The sequence below is a fragment of the Rattus norvegicus genome, chromosome 2 (assembly GCF_036323735.1).
Source record: "Rattus norvegicus strain BN/NHsdMcwi chromosome 2, GRCr8, whole genome shotgun sequence".
Taxonomy (NCBI): Eukaryota; Metazoa; Chordata; class Mammalia; order Rodentia; family Muridae; genus Rattus; species Rattus norvegicus.
In genome coordinates this window covers 103014397-103030811 of record NC_086020.1, presented here as the reverse complement: position 1 = coordinate 103030811, position 16415 = coordinate 103014397, and the positions used below count along the sequence as shown (strand labels likewise).

The window sequence follows — 16415 nt, the reverse complement described above, 5'->3', positions numbered from 1 at the left end:
AAGGTACCAGGTCTCGCAACATTCTGAACCAGTCGTACACTTCATATTATTCTTTCCCTTTGGTGAGGAGTGACTAGATGATCAGGGGCATAGTAAACTGGGATCTAAGCACTTGGGAACCCTACAGGAAATGTTTTGCTGCAGCGCATGGAACTCATTCTGGCCAACAGTTGCAAGAAGAAGGCCCCAAGCATAGCCTAGTGGCACCACTTAGCCAGGCTGCCCCTGACAGCAATGGGGATCTGAAGGCTTAGTAGGGGTTCGGTAATCAGAGATATTGCATCCAAAACACTGCTGCCACATGTTAGGGCCTCCAAATATATACTCTGTCTTTAGTCTCCTACTCTCTTCATCCCTCCTTCTGTCTCCCTTCCCCCATGCAGTTCTAATGGGAACCAAAGTCAGTTGTTCTGAATGGCAGTATAGTAGAATCCCCTTTTAAACCACAATTTTTATCTGTTACTTGAGTTACTTTCCGTGATTTGAAAATATTACCCGAAAAATAAGTCATGAGGCTAATGTTGGCTGGATCCTGCCTGTCTAGTTGGAAAGCATCCTCAGCATCTTCTGACTACTCAGACGAACCACCTGTACACTGCGTAGTGATCACCTTAGTTCTCAGATAGACTGTGGCTGTCTCTCTGCATCCACAATTTGGGGACCTTTCAAATGTGAACAAGATAGTGGATGTGGAAGTTTAGTGGATGTGCTGCTCAGAGAGGCAGGCAAGACGGATACTTCACAGCGCACTCCATGCCATTTGTGCCCTCCTACTTATTCCCGCTTCTGTTTAACCTAAGCAGTATGCCAATGGGATAAAAACAACTATCTTACCAGAATACTATCCTCTAACCCAATCCCTGAATATATCTGCCCATGAAAATAGTACAAAAGGGAGTAGGGAGTAGGATATCTTTAGCTTGGACTTATTTCCATGGCTAAGTTTAGAGAAGTGTTTTAATGAGTCTTGTTAGCAGGCTATAGCTTAATGCCATTTGGCTCTTCTTGAAGACTCTTCTATTCCTGGTCTTGAGACTTCTTTTGCTTTAAAGTAATCTGGTATTCTTTAAGGCTTTAGCTGGTTCATTAGTTACTGGCGAGGGATTAATTACCTTAGAAAACACACTAATGCACATTACCAAAATGCTTTCCTATTAAGAACATCTTAAAAATCATATTCAGAACCTGCTGGGTCAGAAACCTGATCATTGTAGACGATCCCCTTTTCCCCAGGTGCCCTGGGTTAATCTCATGCCCAGTGTGAGTGCTCCTTTGATTGCAAGGAGCAAACTGTTCTCGTTTTCTGTCTACCTCCTCCCTGTCATTTTATCAGCCATGCCCCCCCTCAATTATCTTTAATTCCACATCCATGTAAAATAAAAAATGTAAAGTGTAATACGACATATGCTCGTTAAGTTCTCTTGGATGGCGAGCAATAGTTATTATGGGTGAGAAAGAATGATCGCTGCTTCATTTTGTAGGGCAAACATGACATAAATTAATTTTCAGCATTGGCAGGTATTTGTACTTACATTTCCCTGTGCTTAAAAAGTATTGCTTGCCAATTGAAAAGGAATTCGACGTGATGACTGGTAAATATTGCTTCTGAGGATTGTACTCTCTCCTGCAAGATGTAGGTTCGCCCTTGAATGCCAAGTGAGTTCTGGACCTTCCTAAAGATACTCATGTCCCTGAGCCATCTTTCTGGTCTTTAGCTGCAGATGTAAACAATAAGGTGAGTTTCAGTTGTGCTATTCTAATGGTTCATGAATGTGGAGCCCTTCAGCTCTTCAGTTTAACATGGTGACATTTGTCCATCTCCTTGATCTCTACCCAAAGAAGTTGGTTAAGGCATGGGCTTTGAAGCGCATTCCTGAGTTTGCTTGTGTATCTTCCTTGTCTTTCCTTCTCCTGTTTACCCTTCTCTTCTAAGTAGGCTCCCAGGGATTGTCTTTTTTTATATGATCAGTCCTGGTGGTGGTCACACTAAACACCAGACTGATCTTCAAACCTCCTTACTTTTCCTTGAGGGAAGCACCAGGAACCATCTCGGCAGAAGTGCAGCAGAGGGAAGGTTTTCATTTTTGTCCTTAGTCTGGTAGCTCATCACCAGCAGTTACATATTCAAATGAATCTGTCAGGGACAAGAGTCTGGTGCTCAAGTTCCTGCTCGGCTTGATGACATTGATTTGTGAGCATAATGCTCGGCTGCGGGATGTGTGACAGATAAATTTTATCAAAATTAAGGCACAATTAAACATTTCATCTTCCTAATTACTGGCTGTAGATTCAGCCTGATGACCATGTGCTGTAAGAAATCAGCAACCATTACACATTTTAATGGAGCACAGCTGTCTTACAGCTTGGTAATATTTGCACAGTGCCACAGAACTGTAATTTATGATAAAAAGAAAAAATGTCTATTGGTGCTTTTTTGCCAAAATAGATTAAGGATTCATATACTTTAATGAGATTTGGACTTAGTCTTGGATTATCGTTATAAATGATTTATGTGCATGTTGGTGGAGTCCTGTAGTTCTGAGTTGATTTGTGTTTTGGTCTACTGATATGTAACTCAATATTTGTTCTTTAGCCAGTAACTATAACTGCCCCCTACCCACTTGATGTCTTGTAGGAGATAGATGTGAAGGTGAACAAGACACAGAGGAAAAGGCAGTGGAAGCTCTGTTAAAAAACAACTGTGCCTTCTTCATAATTCCTCTGATGATGAGTTGTCAGAGAGAGAGAAAGAGAGAGAGAGAGAGAGAGAGAGAGAGAGAGAGAGAGAGAGAGAGAGAGCGCACGCAATATCCCTAACACAAGAACAAGTCTTGGTCTTTGGGGGGTGGTATGGAAATTCAGCCATCCAGGGTTGAGCCACAGGTGGCCCTGCCATGGGCAAGCATCTTTGCTGAATCCCCTTTGCTCATCTGAGAAGAGGGTAATGGCAGCTAAGCTCTCTTCCTGTTTCTGTGTTTTCTAAACGGGGGTTCACTCATTCCATCTTTCTTCCTGGCATCCCTGAGATACAAATAAGGCTGGTCATGATTGGTCTCTGATGCCAAAAGGCAATGTATGAACATATCCTTTCACTGAAGACCTCCAGGCTGTGAGTGGGGTACTGTTGCTTGTTAACTGCTATTGGTACATGTCTCTCTTTATGATCATTATTGCTAGATATATTGGTGGCCAAGAACACTAGAACAAAGCAGAGAAGGAAAATGCCCAGATCAAGTAAGTGGACTAGATGTGCCTGGCATAGCTGTTGTTAATGAATTAGAAAGCAAATGTAAATTGTGATAACCCACTAATTATTATGAGCATTAAATTTGTCCAGACAAATTGATGTCATCATCGCCTTCTATGAAAAAAAAAAAAAAAGAGGCATCTCTCTTCAGAAATATTTCTTTTCAGGATGCACGCTGGATGAGAGAAACAAGATACCAGAATCTACAGGAATCTGCTCAATGTAGGTGTTAGTTTGCCTCCTGAAAACAGAGAGCATATCCTAATGAATTCAGCAAGCCTAAATATACATGTGTAACAGAGAAAGAAGGGCTCATCACTCCATCCCAATCTTCTCCAGGCCTGATTTATTTCGGCACTCATATGCTGGAATGCTTCATACTGTACCAGGTTGCATATGCTTGCACACTAATTCTCAATTGCCGTATGCAGTTTGTGACAACCATCTGCTTCAACCTCCCTTTGAGTTCTTTCTCCCACTCAGCCCAGCTGAAGTAAAAATATGGACAGAAACAACTTCTGCAGGGAGATGACAAAGTTAACAGGGGATTCGAGTTGCACTGTGAATCTGCCTCTCTCAAGGATGTGTCCTTGCCCCTGGAGCCCCAAGGATCAATATTTCTCAAGTGCAAAGCCTTGGGCTTAGCAGAGAAAGTGGAAGGAAATGGCATGTTTCTCTTGCGAGCCTTGGCTGTGGGAGATAGGTAATCATAAAGTGTGCATATGCCACACACTTGAGGGTCCAAGAGTCCCCAGAACTGCTCCAGCCCCGCTGCTTTACAACAGGTTGCATCCTGTCAAATACCAGAGAGATCTGGGGAGGGAAAAAGGGAAAGCTGAGCACATTTGAAAATGTATGAAAAACAAAAACAATCTATCTTGACGTCTGACTCAAAAGGAGGAAGTTGTTACGAATTTCCTTTAAAAGATAGTGCATTCAAAAACAGGAGAAAGACCCTCTATAACAACCAAGCTCACGTCTCATATTCTGTACAGAACATGGAAAGGGGAAGCTAATAAAGATGTTTGAGAATTCTAGACGGACTTCAGCTTGTGTAAAGGTGTTTGAGATTTTGAGCAAATGAGATCGCATAGACCTGTTGTCTGTATGAAATGAGGTACCTGCTGTACCTCATCAAAGGGACCTTGGACTGTATTGACACTGTGCCTGCCCTTAGGATTGTTGAAGTGGTGGTGGGGAGATTACATATTCAAATTTGTGACAAGCCTGATTGATAGTTTATCTGCAATTGATCAGAATCAGATCCTAGATATTTTATACATACATGGGTATGCATTTCCTCATAAGGATAAAAAAAATTACCTTGGGAGCATGAGATGAATGAATGGCACAGGAGAGGATGGAGAGTGATAAGAGGAGACGAGAATGGAGAAGAGGAAATTACATGAGGGTAGAGACGGCTAGCAAGGTGTCTGAAGTAGCACCTGTGCGTTCATAGGCAGAGGCCTCACCACAGCCTCTGCCTTCCAACACCAGGAAAAGCAGACTGAGAACACCAAGTGAAAGCCGCAGAGAAGGGAAAGAGAACTTCCTGGATGAAGAGATCACCGATGAACTTCAGATGGAATCAGATCCAAGCAAATACTGACTAAAATGGGCAATGTACAAGTTCAGTGTGTTCTCTCAGCGTCTGGGCTGCCAGATTCTGTCTAATTATAATTGATAATTCTAAAAACCACAGTTACATAGTGATGGTTAAATTTTTGCCTTCTTTTGCGTTCATGAACATGAGTGCATGTGTGTGTGCGTGCGTGTATATGTGTGTGTTTGTATGTTCATGTGAATGCATATGTGTTGAGGCCAGAATCTCATATATATGTCTTCCTCAATGCTTTTCCAAATTAATTTTGAGAGAGGATCTCTTACTGAAAATGAATCTCACTGGCTATGGTCAGCAAGCGGCAGAGACCCTCTTACTTCTACCTCCCTAGCACAGGTATATTACAGTTGTATGACACAGCTGCAGGATCTGAACTCACGTCCTATGCTTGCACAGCGAGCACTTTGCTCGCTGAGCTATCACCCTAGCTCTTTCGTTCTCCTTCAAGAGTAAGAAATTAATCAAAAGAATTTCATAATACATTGCTGCCAAGTTGCATAGCTGGGATATACTACCTTAACATTAGTTTTATTGTTTTTTTTTTTTTTCAGACACTGGAGGTTGGCTTTAAGCTCAATGCAAAGCCAGGTTGGCTTTCAATTCTTGATTCTCCTGTCTTCTGTGTAAAGAGATTACAGGTATGTGTCACCAAACCTGGCTACTTTGTCCCTATTGAAAAAAATGTAAATTATCTTATAAAAAAAAACTAAAAGAACAACAATTATGTAGTCATTTAGAGCATAAGATTAGGAATCATGTAGGCTGGGTTAAAATTTAAGTGTTGTTTATTTATTAGCTTCTGATCTTGAGCCTCAGTTTTTTTGTCAAAGGACATGGTAAATGGCAGTTACTCCTATGAGAGGGCGCCATGGAGAGTGGGAGGGAGGTGCTGAAATGACCAATAAGTGTTATGGTGGTTAAGGGCTCTTCCACAGATGGGTTGGAGCATGACATTTAAACTCGGTCCTTCGAGCATCCACCCTTGTTGGAGCACGATGTGAGGATTGCTCACATTGCTGATGCTTCTGCAGACACTTTACAGACCCAGCACATTTTACTCCATTCCTGAAATATAGTCGTTTTCTTCCCAGACCGAACTGATTTGTACTGTAAAGGTTACACTTTTAATACATTTTGTTGATTCCTATTTCTCTCAGTTTGAAACATATGTGGCTAAGAATGTTGTCGGACATGTACCTATTACATGAATGAAAAGCAAGCATATTTTTCCAAAAATCCCCAACCTTCCATAATTTCAATCTTCAGAGGTATCTATCTCTGTACTTCCCCCCTTAATCTCTCTCAGAAATTGAAAGAGTTGATTCCCACTTGCTATTTTCAGTTAACTGGTTTCATCGACAGTGATTTGTTTTATGTGGCAGCATTTTTAGGTGCCAGATGCCTAAAACACATAGGTTAAAAGCAGGTCAATTTCAATACAAGGCTATCATTTTACAGCTTAATGAATATATTTACAAACTCCATAGTAACAGGCTTGTTGACAGAGGCATGGTGAAAATTTTTCCTCAGCGTATACTCCAGTGTAAAAATATTTGCTTCAGACCCTACCCACCCATCAGCTGCTGAGGCCCAGAACTTAACTGGCCTCTGGAAGTCTGAAGTGGAAGAAAAGGAGATGTAGCTTGGGGCTCTTGTTAATGGTTACAGCCTCCTCATTACCGGCAGCCATGGCTGGCAAAGTCCACAAGAAACAGCAGGGCTTAAATAGCTCACTGCTAATCCTAGCAGGGTTCTTGTCAGTCAAATACATTCACTGCATACCTATTGTGTGCAGAGAACATCTTTTCACTTGCCAATTCCACACTGAGAGGTTGGTTAGCTCTTTTTATCTTTATGACCTGCAGACTGCTAACAGCCTTTCTAACAGTGTGTTCATTTTAACAATAATTTATTCCAATAAAAAAGGTGGATGTTCCCTAGATATAGCCACCATATGCCCTAAATTTTCTGTGATAAACTTAATTTCACGTAGTTTTATTTTCCTTCCAATAAAAGCAATTAGTGAAAAACAATGAAATGTGATTTTGATGTTTCATATTGTTCTCAAGTTTTATACAATGAGTTGATGAATCAGAAAAAAATGCCAGATTATGTTTATGGATGTCTAATTTGGGAACTATGGTTACTGGGTACCATGGTGTTCTTTGCAAATGGGGTTATCTTTTACATTTTGCACAAAACTCATGTTTCAGGAGATAAGCCAGAATCACAGACAGCTTTGTCTCACTGATGTCTTTCTTATTCCTCCAGTAAGGACCACTCTGAGATAATCAAGGGTCTCACAAATCCAGAAAATTTAGATTTCTTTTTTTTTAAAGATTTATTCATTTATTATATATAAGTACACTGTAGGTGTCTTCAGATACACCAGAAGAGGAAATCGGATCTCTTTACAGATGGTTGTGAGCCACCATGTGGTTGCTGGGAATTGAACTCATGACCTCTGGAAGAGCAGTCGGGTGCTCTTAACCACTGAGCCATCTCTCCAGCCCGAAAATTTAGATTTCTAAAGACCCAACTTACTGTGCTACAAACAGTCTTTATAGAGTAACAGATTTGGACAAAACAGTCAAAGTTGGTGGCAATTCACTGCAGTTAGAACTGGTTTTGTCTGTTTCTGTTTTCTGGGGAGTCTTTCTTAGATCTACAAAGCCCTCCTGGCACTGCTCATGTACCATGAGTGTCTCCATGAGGCCTCAGTGGTTCTCCAACTTCCATCTTCACACCTCTCTGGTGAAAAGTTTTGTCTGTGCCCTCCTTGGAAGACAGAAGTTCTTCATTTTCAGCAATTCAATAAATATCTACACTATATTGCTCTTTCTTTTAGTTTCTGTGTTGGTTCTCCTTGGCCAGAGTCATGGCATACACAAATATTAAGCCAACTGAGTTCCCCTTTAACACCTTGGAGTGAAATAAGTCTTCCGTGAAGCATGTTAGCTGACTAAAAGCGATTCTTCTAAGACAGGCTTTGATTCTGTTACCACAAGATATGAGAGGTCTTTGACAAGATGACAAACTTTTCACCTAATCTTGGTGAATACCATTAAGCCACAATTTCCTGAAATAAAAGTCTGCAATGTAAAATAAGTAATATGTATTGATGTGTGGACTAAGAATGCTCCACTACACTCACATGCTTTAGAAATTCTCAAACTCCATTAGCCAAAATTTTATGCCTCAACAAAGTGAATCCCAGAAATCTTGGGTTCACTTATAAGTTGTGAAAATTATAAGCTTTAAATGAGGAAATTCCAAATGACCACAACAAAGATTTATAACACTAATATTTCTTTTTAGAACTATGGGGCATATGAAGATTTTGTAGGTCCTTCTGTTCACTGAAAGAGAGAAACATTCTATGCCTCTAAGGTAATAGATACTCTTAATATAGTGTCTTTCAAAGTTGCTTCATTGTAATGATTACCCAGGGACGGGGGAAGGGAGAAAGAAGGTCAGTACAAAAGGAGAAAGCCTGACAAGGGGCAAATAACATAAAGGTTGTGTGATACAGTCTCAAGGAATCAGTTCATATTTATCTAAAAGTATACACAGTAAGTATAAGTGGATGTGGATCTCCTCACTGCCCCGTGTGTGTGTGTGTGTGTGTGTGTGTGTGTGTGTGTGTATGTGTGTGTGTGTGTGTGTCTGTGTGTGTGCGCGCGCAGATTAAAGGAAGATTTGTCACTTGGACTAATAGTGCTTCCTATAAGAATCATGAACAAAACCCAGTACCATGTACAAAAAACCTTTTCTTTTGAATAGTTGATAGGAGTAGTCCAAGTAACTCCCCAAATTGTTTGATGATTACTGTATGTGTGTTGTTTGTTTAAGGAGGGAGGTCAATGAGCTAAACAGAGACTTATTTATGAAATAAGACAGAGAATTGATAATATCACCTGAATTCTTAGGTGATCTATGCTGTATATAATTTTAGATTTTCCAAATTCATGAGCCAATAAATGTCCCTTTCATCATGTAGTTTGCTACATATATATTTATACACATTATGTACTTAGTCTTAAGATAATAAAGATTTTATTTCTTATAGCACAAGACAATAAATAAAAGATAATACAACAGAAGTGACCAGAATGAACCTGAGTGTGACACTCACACTTATCAAACTGATCTTTTATAATCTACTTAGACATAATTATAGAATTGATAGATAATAGATGTTATAAATATATTAGCAGAGGGCCTTGTAACACAATTTCATTGATGATGTTTATATATGAGGGGAAAAAAATCCTGCCCTGCATTTAACTATTAGGTCCCAGGGGCCATGGTTTAGTCTTTCTGTTATAGAGAATGAAGTAAATGGAAGACTTGGCTATTTTAGAAACCCTACCTCATCTAGAGTGACATTTGTTAAATATGTAATTCATACATGAGCTTCACCATACAATAACTCTCAAGTTAAATCATGGGAGCTATTGTCAACATATAAAAGGGGCTCAGATTAGGTTTAGAATGTTGACTATTTACTAAATCTGGCAGCCTTTATTCTTAAAATTCTTACAAATGGCCAATGTTAGGGCCTCAGTTATAATAGATTTATAGAGGTCAACAGCCATTACCACAGCTTCACCATCACTGAAGAAGTGACACTGAAGACACTGATAGTTCAAGGGACAAAATGGAGCCCAGCAGTGCAGGAAACATGAGTCCATGGAAGAATCAAGCTGAAGCATAGGTGGCTTACTCAGTGAAGGGTACCTCCCTACACGTGTCAATTTATCCATTTATACTTGTTACTTTGCTGCAGTGAATTAAACATGTGGCCTAGAACTTGCTCTGTTTCCAAATTACTGACTGTTTAAGTTTATTTTACTTAATGTGTAGTTTCTGTCACTTGCTGCCAAAAATTCCAATGTATATATCAGATGTTGAAAAATTCAGCAGCGTTGTGTAATACCATTGGTAGTTATAAGTAGATCCAAACACAAGACAATGTTATCATGCAGCCATTATATGGAGTAGCAGTGTCAGAAAACTTAAAAGGGCGCTCTTACCTGTAGATGTAAGTAGATGAGTTAAGGAATGATAGTTTTATTAATGGAAAAATGAGAAGCTAATAAAAAATCTAAATTATTTAACAATTAATCATGTCATGTCATGGCATTGGAGCTAAAGAAAGTGACATCAATTGCATCCACCCTTGGAATAACTATGGATGCTTACTGCTGTTTATTAAAGAGCCAACTTGGTTTTAAATCATCGCCCCAAATAACACTGCTGATTCTAGCTTCAGAAAGTTGTGGTTACCAACATATAGACCTGTATAATATACATTTAAGGGATTTTAGTATGAAAACAAGAGATTTCAAACTTAAGATAATGAAACTTCCAATGCTAGTACTAAATAATCCTAAGTAACTGAGACTTAGAGGAAAGGCAATATCCTATGATTCTTCAGCAAAAAGAAGACAAATTGATATGTAATAAAGATTATCGAGTCCTTAGGACTTTGACAGCTACATTTAACTTTTTGTTTAGAATTTACTGTGTATGGGCAAATCCCTTCAACACTGAACACTGAACTGTACCTTACTTATGTACTAAGAAGAAAATCGATGGTCAGTGTTTTGTATTTTTATTCCCAGTGCCGAGCTTTGTTTCCATCCCTCAACACCATAGGGAAACCGTTTGCTTTGTCCTAGCATAGAAATAAGATTGGATATGCTTGCTCAGATGCTGGAGATGGGATTCAAAATCCCCTGTGAGGTCCATGTCCCAGTCTTTGAACAGATTTTCCCTCACTGACAAGTCTTGCATGTCCTTTTGGGTGATATGTTCTCCTCAGTTTTAAAATTGGATCTTTTGTCTTCCTATCATATCTTCATGTTCATAGTTACAGATAATTTCTTTTTTTTCTTTCAGCTAATATTATTCCCAGTCAAAGTGATTAACAACTCTCATCAAGTTTTATTTATCTGTAACTTTGCTTATTAATCTTCTGACACTCAAGGTTTTATGATTATTATTGTTAAAGTTGTGTTTTCCTCTGGTCCTATAATTGTCAACAGAATCAAAAGTTATCTAGAGAATTGATATAAGGCATAGGTTACAGTAATAATGTTTTCAAGAAAGAATACTGTGAGTTAATGGTTTCCACTAAGATTCCCCATGTTTAAATTCTAACTTCCGGTGCCTCGGGATAGTAACTTATTTGGATAACAGCATTGTTGGAGATGTAAGTAGCTAAAATGTGTTGCTTTTAGATAAAACTATTCCTGGGGAAATGCAACACACATGTCTACTCACACCAGATAGGGAGCCTACAACAGACCCATGTGCAGATACCACACAGTGAACCAGGACTTTTTTGGGGCTACTTCTAGGAGAAGAAATGACTTAAAGGCAGTTGCATTATCAAAGCCCACCTCAGCATATATAACAATTCACAAACTCTGGGAACCTGGAGCACACTGCATAGGCAGATGAACAAGTTGGAAAGTGTCTTTTTGTCTCATTTTGTCTAAAGCTTTTGCAGGCAGCTCAGTTGGTTTCTGCTGCTTCTAGACAGCTGCTCTCGTCTTAGAATCGTCTGTGCAGATTTTTTTCTGCACTTCTCAGAGGGACTCTCAGCTTTTATTGCTTATTCTAGCAAGGAGGGGCCTAGTAAATCTGGTCAGCTTCAGGGACTTCCTGAAGCCATTTTAAGTTGTTTACCTTCCTGCTTAAGGAGATCCTTGCAGGGTGGAATGTTTTAATCTAGGAAAAACTGTTATATAATATGTGATCATACGGCATATTTAGGGTGGACCTACTAAACATTACTGTTGCCCTTAAAACAGGGAAAATTTGCACAGACAGACCTATAGGGAGAATTTCATCAGATGGGCATTAAGGGAATTGCATTGCCTTTAATTCCAGAGCCAACAGAAGCAAGGGAGAACCCAGGAGGGGATCCTTCCTACACCATGAGAAGCATAGATCTTCAGACACCTTGAGCTTTTAAGAATAAGTTTTTGTTGTTTTAAATTATCCACTCTCTGGTGTGTTGCTATGACAGGAATGTTTTGCATTGACTCTGCCCTGTGCAGGAGAAGATCTCTGTGCTCTGGACCCCATGCTCCATGCACCTCTGCTGCTCTGCCTCTGCAAGTTCATCTGCCATTGGACCATTTCCACAAACTAGGAGACAGAGGCAGTGGTGACTCTACAGACAAAAGCAGAATTCGAAAGCAAAATAAAATATTTATGTTCTGTAGATTTAGACCCGATCTAATGTTGCATAAACCACTGTTTCCTATATGTTTGTGTTTGCAATCTCAAGATTCTAGACAGTATCTTTTAGCATATAATACTTACTCTGAGTTAAACACTGCATCCCTAAAACAAAGCTAAGATATTTAAAGTTTAATATGCCAGTGGTCCAGTTTATTTAGGGTAAGCCATTTGAAAGAAGAACTCTGAGTACTTTCTAAAGTCAATTAAATACTAAAATATTAAATATTTAAAATGGCTCTTCATTTAAATAAATAAATCTAGATTTCAGAGATGTAGTAATGGGCTTTAAAGTGTATTAATAAAAGATCTTACACCCTTACCTATAACGTAAGAATTACTGATTGAAATATATTGTTGAGTTACTTGATTTAATTATTAGTTTTATTCAGGCTTGAAGAGAATGTATTTTTATAATTTTCCATTTCTGCTAATCCACAGGCTAGCATCAGCTCTTTTCTTTTACTTTTCATTCATCTTTCAACTTCAGTCATAAGGGTATGCTTGCATAATTATTAAACTGGAAGGAAAATTAACAATTGGATATTAGCATAATTCTGTTTATGACTATAATAGATCAGTTTTCATTCTAACCATTGGGTGCATCCATGAGGGCATTTCCAGAGAGGACTATTGAGAACCCACCCTAAATTTATGGAGCAGCATCTCATAGATGCATCCAGACTGAATGAAAAGGAAAAAGAGAAAACAAAAAAACCAACATTCATTGAATTCTGTTTCCTGACTGAAGATGCTGCCTATTCCTGACCAGCTGCCTATTCTGTTATAACAACTTCCAGCCTTGGTAGATGAACTATGTCCTGTCAGACTGAATACACCACACAGAGAGACACATAGATACTGCTCTCTCTCTCTCTCTCTCTCTCTCTCTGGTTTTCTCTCTCTCTCTCTGGTTTTCTCTCTCTCTCTCTGGTTTTCTCTCTCTCTGTTTTTCTTTCTCTCTGTCTCTGTCTCTCTCTCTGTCTGTCTCTCTTTGTCTCTCTCTCACATATATATCGAAACACACCACACACAGATGTGTACACACGCATGCATACACGAAAATAATAAAAACAGTGTACTTTACAGAGCAGAAATTCCCCTAAATCACCTTTAGCCATATAGATAACCAGGAAAAGAACCTTTCAGTTTTGTGAAAGGCAGAGGATTAGTTGCTACAAGGCCACTTCTAGAAAAGTCATCTGCTTAGCTTTGTGTTTACCTATGGTTCGGGTTTCAGAAATGTGTGTTCATTTGTAAAAATGTATTAGGGAGGATTATCCTTAGAATTTCATAATTTAAAGACACATTATATAAACCACTAACATAAACATGCTAAAGGAAAAGTAATCATGCCCACAAAATCTAACATCATTCCTTGGGAAGAATACAATGAGTGGAACTATATGTCAAAAGTCAAGTTTGAATTAGCTTGGTGACAAAATTACATCAAAGAGGAGGCATACATCAGTAATGAGACTATATAATTTGTTTTCCAAAACCTTTTAAATTAGTACCTTACTCTGAGGTCAAAACTAAGAATCATAGACTAAAAATGGTTCCTGAACAAAAGAAAACCTACAATTAATCAATGAAGCCATGTAAATCAGGCACAGTAATGTTCCATCGACTGTTAAGTATATCATATCATGTAACAAAAGAGACTCAAGATGTGATCAAGATAGGAAGACTATCCTTTATCATTCTTTAAACTCAGTTATTGCATGATTTCTTGCAAGAAAGACAGAAGTTAGTCAATGAAAAAGATGACTTTTTTAGATTCTTCCTCTTCTTCTTGCCACAGGTTCCTACTCTATAGCCAGGCTGAGCTAAAAACATCACAGCAACCATTCTATATTATCAGCCTGAGATCTGGGATTGCAGATATGAGCAGAGCTCAAAGAAATAATGTAATTGCCAGCTTTGAGGATGAGATGTGATCGAAAGCCAAAGAATGTGTGTGCTTCTGGAAGCTGGAAAGGTCAAGGAAATGGGTTCTGCCTTAAAGTATCCTTTAGAAAAGAGTGTGGCACTGATGATGTCTTTATTCCAGTTTAGACAGCCCTATTTTAAGCTTTTGTTTTCTGGAACAGTAAGGTTATTATTATTATTATTAAATATCAGTATGTCTGTGGTAATTTGTTGTAACAGCAATAGAAAACTAATACACACTTGCAGAAAAGCCTTCCTATAATTGTATGATATGGTAATATTAACAAAAGTAAATATATATATTGTGTTTCCAAAATTAAGATGAAAGATGAAAGCATGTATGGTTTTAAAAAAACGATTATCCATTTTACTAGACTTTTCGATTAGTTGGTCAACAACAGGCAGAACTACTTCAAAGAAGAAGGCTACTTTATATGTGGTATGCCCTGGGTCATTTTCTATAGTTTGTAAGACATGGGTTGTATTTATGTGTCTTGTGGAGTTCATTTCCCAGCTTCAGTGAATATTCCAGCCTGCCTCCATTTTTGACTTTATGGTACAAATGGAGAAAGCTATTTATCTTTTTTGTTATTTTCATTTTTGAATGGATGTGGGTGGGCTAGATGTATAAGACACTGTAAAGTCTAAAAGTCTGTGGCATGAAGGTTTTCCTTAAATAATCTAGCTTATTTTCTCCCACCTGTCCAATTTCTAGCTGGAACCTACAGATAGATGTATGGTTTAGCTCTGACAACTTGAAATGAATGTTGGTGTACTTCATAACCATAACTTCAATAGTTGAAGAATCCTAGAGTTAGGAGACTTCACATCTGACTCACTTTAACTTGTTCCATGTCTTTTGATAGATCTTTTTAATCATTCAAGGTCTTAGTTTCATTTGTAAATTATATGATTTGGAGCTGATAATATGTGAGTCTCTTTTATAATCCTATAATTCCATAATTATGAGTCCACAAAAATTTACTCCTAAGAAATGTTGAATTTATTTTTATTAAAAAGGTATTATGGTTATAGAGGGTATCTGCATATGTACTTTTATACACTTAGAATTTATAATATAACTTTAAAAGTTAAATTTAGATGCAATCTATTTTTATTATGATGATCCTGTCTAAGACATAGGTGCCTATGCATTGGACAAGTCATAATGAAGTCCCCACTGCTGTGGACTGTGTAGGGTTCTAGGGAGAGCTCCAGTACCACAGAATCTATTTAGGAGAATCAGGGCAACCTGAAAGCAACATGACCTGTAAACCAGTGAAAGAGGTTGAAACTAGATGCAGAGTAAGCACAAAGCAGCCATAATTGAAGTGGTGGTTAAAGCTTTTGAGTAGTGGAACTTATGAGATATATCTTAAGATGAAGAGAAAGTTCAGGGTCAGAGTAGGTAAGACAACAAACAGTCCGTTCAAGTAACAGAGGTGTGAAAAACATGACATGTTAAGGAAACAGTGAAAATGTCACCCTGTTTAGAGAACACATAGAGCAGTGGACTAGAAAACACAGTGAGTCCTTCTTCCATGTCTGTGTTTGTGGGTCTGTCTCTTCAGGGCTATGGTTCCCTCCCTCTGTGCCTTGTGTTCTACCTTCAAAAATATTCATCAAAAAAGTTGTGTCTGTTCTGAACATCTCCAGACTTCATCTGTGTCATGAACCCTTCAACAAGGCCATGTAAGACCTGTTTAGATAGAATACACTGTTTAGATAGAACAGATAGTATTTGGTATTAAATACCATGTGGGTACAATTTAAAATAGGTAGATTTTTAACATCTATGAGTTTTTTGTATCTGTGAGGGTCGTGAAACAATCCTTCATGCAAACCAACTAATGTATATGGAAGAAAAGTGAAAGCCACCATATGGCGAACGAGAGGCAAGTAGGAATATTAAGGTCAAGCTAGAGGTGACTAGGAATTTGAAGAACATTTTATATAGAGATAGTATGTACACCCTGTTTCAAGAGTTAAATCAGATGGGCTTGGATGAGCAGGTGCTAGAAGAAAGAAAAGAATAAAAGAAGTGAAGCTGAGAGAGAGAGAGAGAGAGAGAGAGAGGTGTTTGACAGTCATTTCAAAAAGCATGCATTGTGTAGACAAATATCCTTCACAAAACACCAACCTCCACCTCAAAATGGGCACAGACTGAGTCTTGGGCACACACACACACACACACACACACACACACACACACACACACACACCACATCACATTTTTAAAAACATTTAAGCATGATTTACATGGATTCAATGGATTATAAAGTTGTTTCTTATCCCCTCTTATGGCTATGAATATATTGCAAAATCTAGGGCAGTTAAATACTGTATTTAAATTCAGATGTG

General features: G+C 38.4%; 1 long non-coding RNA gene across 1 annotated transcript; it reads left to right on the top strand.

Annotated features, from left to right (window-relative positions):
* Nucleotides 1–1632: 1632 nt before the first annotated feature.
* On the top strand, nucleotides 1633–14203 carry LOC120100569 (uncharacterized). The gene is made up of 3 exons (XR_005500397.2): nucleotides 1633–1735; nucleotides 5420–5506; nucleotides 13927–14203. It is a non-coding gene; the product is annotated as an uncharacterized LOC120100569 (long non-coding RNA).
* Nucleotides 14204–16415: the final 2212 nt, after the last annotated feature.